The sequence below is a fragment of the Diadema antillarum genome, unplaced genomic scaffold (assembly GCF_040938485.1).
Source record: "Diadema antillarum isolate AM-2024a unplaced genomic scaffold, OU_Dant_1.0 scf00000120, whole genome shotgun sequence".
Lineage (NCBI taxonomy): Eukaryota > Metazoa > Echinodermata > Echinoidea > Diadematoida > Diadematidae > Diadema > Diadema antillarum.
In genome coordinates this window covers 696996-701886 of record NW_027271009.1, presented here as the reverse complement: position 1 = coordinate 701886, position 4891 = coordinate 696996, and the positions used below count along the sequence as shown (strand labels likewise).

Below are 4891 nucleotides of genomic sequence, written 5' to 3'. Positions count from 1 at the left end.
CCACACTATTTGAAAGAACTACTTTAAATAGGAAACACACCAGAGAGAAATCTTCGTTCAAAAGGTAGTGACTTATTTGTTATTCTGAATAAAAAAGCAATGGCATACATTTGCTTGTAATGTCTCTACCATATATGGAATAATCTTACCCAGAATTTAAAATGAATTGCAAATGTTGACAAATCTAAGTCTGCCTTGCAAACACCTGTCATTACAGTCTAAACGTGAAACAAGGTATCATTGTAATTGCAATTGTATGTTTTTGTTAGATCATTTCTATCCTTGAGCACAAAAGGCATAATACAGAATGTTTCCATATGCTATATAAGCACAGTTGATTATTATAATTACCGGTATTATTATTATCATTATTATCATCATTATTAAAAATGATGTCCTACTTTAAGACACCACTACCCCCCCCCCCTCATTTCTGCACACATACAAACCCAAAGTCATTAAATAGAAAATCAAAAAGAACATCGAAATAATATTCTGCCAGAACCTGCCTGTCCATTCATAAAGTACACACTCTTGTGAAAAGTTTGCTGCTGCTGTGTGGAGCAACTCTGTGATTGTGGTGAAATATTGCTATGATCTCCTTCCATAATGATCCCATGGCTTGGATTTTAGTGCAGATGTTCAGCTCAGCCACCCTAGTCATTTGTAGCTGTTTCGGGTTTCTCTTGGCTTTCTCCAGTAGACAGTTGTTATCTGCTTCTCTCCCTATGCAAAGAGGAACAATTGTTTTTCACAGACAATGTTACTTCTCCATTGCAGAGGGGAATGATGACATTTGATACAACAGTCATAACATACTTCTTAATAAATTTTCCACATTTTTTAAACTACACCGATTTCCCTAAGAAAATAATTATATGATAATGTTCCTTTCATATAAACACTTTGGTAGTGTTTTACTCCAAAGTGCTAATGCATTTTTTTTTTATCATAAAGTTTAAATCAATGTGATAATGTGCACAAGAAGACTGTACTAGGATTACACCTAATTGTCCATTGACACTGGATTTTCTTAGTAATTGTCTATGACAAAATAAAACCAAATACTACATGAAAAGGTGTTGCATGGATTGCTGTTTATATCTTGCTCACCTTTAGCATGGTGCACAATGTAACCCTTGAGTGCAGTAAGAAGAGGATGCTAAGCCAGACGAAATGGTGAATGAACATATTGTTGATTAGAATCAGGAGCAGAACTAAAGTAAAGAATACAGAAAGCAGGACATCACAAGTGAAAAGCAGTGACATAGTCAATTCCATGCAAGTAATGTCTCAGACATTTGACTTCTGAGTGTACAAAGAAAAAACACATTGACATGAGTAAAACTATAAATGTATATTGAGACAGTTCATTTTCATCGTCTCTGCCAAGAATTTGTCATACAGTATATGCCATTGACTTTGGCAAAGTTGATGGTATCTCATATCAGTACAGAGTGTATAACTGATCTTCCTCATCTCCCTTGCCCCCCTCCCAATAAAAAAATAAAAACACAACAATAATCAAACTAACAATAAAAGACTACAGTTACAACAGTCCTGAAAGATACATGACACTGAAGAAATTGCATACTGCTACCATATCAAAATCAGACTGAGGGACAGCAGTGCCTTTATAACAAAATGCAACATGACTACAGGTAATTAGATGTCAAAATGTTGGATTCCATGTTATGTCAGTGCTTCACATTCATAAAACTACAAATACAGTTGTAATTAAAGAAAGAGTAAGACAAAACAATTATTTCAGTATGTGGCAAATCATATTAGTAATATTATTATTACTAGTAGTGTGCCTGCACTGTCTATTACACACTGGTCTGTCTAATTTACTCTAAATCCTTGACAGATAGCAATGTAACTTACAGTTCTTGTTCAAGCTTGAGATGATAGGAGAAATCTGCAGGAATACTGTAAAGTAGCCCATCATCGAAGGACAGCACTCATTTCATTCCAGTCTGCAAGTTGTTGGGTTGTCCACACAAATGCCTCAATATCTGTTTGTAATGGAAAATGAATGAAAGATGTCAGTCACATGAAACTCCATCACTACCAGTTCTGTAAGATCATAAAATTGATGCACAGATTTGCAAAACATCACACTGCCCCCCCCCCCCCATCCCTTTCAAGTCTATATTCTACAGCTTACCAGAATTTGAAGTTTATGAACATCTCTCTGGTTTAATTTTACAATTTGCCCAGCTCCGAATCCCCAGCCTCCATCCTCCCCAAAAACCCTCTGTGTTTCAAAGAACCATAGATTGTAGAAAATCAAAACAAACAAAACGAAACATTGCAAACTAAGGCAAAAGTACTTGCCACGTATAGACCAATTACGTCTACATTGGGGCTTTTAGGCTCATAATATAGCATGATAGAACAATTTATGAATTCAGGTGCTGAGCATAAACGTTGCACAGCATCTTTTTTTTTTTTTTGCTTGTTGTCTATCCATTATTTCAAATCAAATTTGCTGGTACGGTATTCTCGACAACATTATCAAACTCTTCATTGTTGTTGGTAACGCCTCAATTTAGACAGGGAGGTGGGAAGAGGACCTCCCTGATTTAACGTTAGACTTTTAGCAGAAGTAACTCTCAAATCATTTTTTTTCATTGAGAATTCAAAGGTAATCAAAACAATTATTTCAGTATGTGGCAAATCATATTAGTAATATTATTATTACTAGTAGTGTGCCTGCACTGTCTATTACACACTGGTCTGTCTAATTTACTCTAAATCCTTGACAGATAGCAATGTAACTTACGGTTCTTGTTCAAGCTTGTTCAAGGAATGCGGTATGGAGTACAATACTGTAAAGTAGCCCATCATCGAAGGACAGCACTCATTTCATTCCAGTCTGTAAGTTGTTGGGTTGTCCACACAAATGCCTCAATATCTGTTTATAATGGAAAATGAATGAAAGATGTCATTGTCAGTCACATGAAACTCCATCACTACCAGTTCTGTAAGATCATAAAATTGATGCACAGATTAGCAAAACATCACACTGCCCCCCCCCCCATCCCTTTCAGGTCTATATTCTACGGCTTACCAGAATCTGAAGTTTATGAACATCTCTTTGGTTTAATTTTACAATTTGCCCAGCTCCGAATCCCCAGCCTCCACCCCCCCCCCCCCAAAAAAAAACCTCTGTGTTTCAAAGAACCATAGATTGTAGACAATAAAAATAAACAAAACGAAAAATCGCAAACTAAGGCAAAAGTACTTGCCACGTATAAGCCAATTACGACCACATTGAGGCTTTTAAGCTCATAGTATAGCATGATAGAACAATTTATGAAGTCAGGTGCTGAGCATAAACGTTGCATAGCAATTTTTTTTTTTTTTTTTTTTGCTTGTTGTCTATCCAAATCAAATTTGCTGGTACGGTATTCTCGACAACATTATCAAACTCTTCATTGTTGTTGGTAACGCCTCAATTTAGACAGGGAGGTGGGAAGAGGACCTCCCTGATTTAATGCTAGACTTGTAGCAGAAGTAATTCTATTTTTTTTTCATTGAGAATTCAAAGGCAGTCAGTGAAATAACATCACTTTTAGAGTAACCTGGACAGGTAACGCCAACGGTATTCAAGAACAATATTAACAGTGTAACACTGTTAGCTATCTTAGTTAGATCTTGAAGTTGTAGGCCTAGATATAGACTCCCTATTAAACAGCTATGGATCTAAATTCCTGGAAGATTCAGACATATTTGAGCTCGTAATACAGGCAACAATAAAACTTCACAATATATCACCAGTTAGTGCGTTTAAGATTCGATGCAAATGTGAGACGTGTTCATTTGACTTTAGTTCGAATCCCTTTCCCTGCCTATTCTCCACTTACACCGAATAATAGATGTGGGACTGCACACGTAGATCACGAAGCTAGGACAGTGCCAAACGAAGTCAATGTGATCTGCAAGAATACATATTTACGCTGTTTTGATATTCTAATTCCTCATTCATAAATCTACATTCAAGAATGTGAACAATTCGAACAATTAAAGTGTCAATACAGAGCGAAATGTAACTTTACCGATTTCATCTGTCTAGCTTCCGTTGCTCTGGGCGCAGCCATCTTAGACGCGCGCGTACGAGGACGTTTGGCAAATAAATGATTTATGATGTCGTCCGGCGTATCCGCACCAGCAACCCGCGATCGTGCCGCTTCGTGAAAATCGTAGACCGACCAGTCGAAGTTTTCACGAAGTGACACGGTCGTTATTATTACGTAATTATTTGAGATTGAGGTTCAAAAATTTGTCAGGTTGTAGATCTCGGTATTTACTATCATAACATGCAAAAATCTTAAAATCAAAAATTTACTCGATTTTGGCCGGTCGTGCCACTTCGTGAAAACACCGACGATATGGTACTTGTCTGGGTATTGTTTGTTGTATTCGTAAGCTTCACACATTATCAATCTCCATCGAACTCAGCACTCGTGTACCCCATTCATGCATACTGGTACTAAATTGACTGCCGTGAATAAAATCTTTATGCTATGTCTAATTAACCATGCATGTACCTCATGCAACTAGTGTTTTTTTTTTCTACTTGTGATGCTGTGTAATTCTGTTCTTAATTCAAACACTGAGCTTCTGTTTACGAACGTATAATCACGCAGAGAGAAACATTATGATATACGTAATATGTGTATATCCACGGTCACACACACACACATGCATACTTATAGCAATATATGAGTATCTTTTTGTTTTTTGACGAATCGTCCAGTATTTGCAATTAATAACATTCAAGAAGAAAAACATATTTGAAATCGTTCAAAGAATGGACAATTAGACGAGTACTTGTCATTCCCGTGCAGAATTATTACACTGTAAAAGAAACATTACTCAATGC

The 4891-nt window shown here is 36.6% G+C and overlaps 1 long non-coding RNA gene across 1 annotated transcript; it reads right to left on the bottom strand.

Moving 5' to 3' along the window:
* Positions 1-430: 430 nt before the first annotated feature.
* LOC139720034 (uncharacterized) lies at positions 431-3019 on the bottom strand. The gene is made up of 4 exons (XR_011710145.1): positions 2789-3019; positions 1888-2010; positions 1114-1217; positions 431-726 (listed from the first exon to the last, which is right to left on the bottom strand). It is a non-coding gene; the product is annotated as an uncharacterized lncRNA (long non-coding RNA).
* Positions 3020-4891: the final 1872 nt, after the last annotated feature.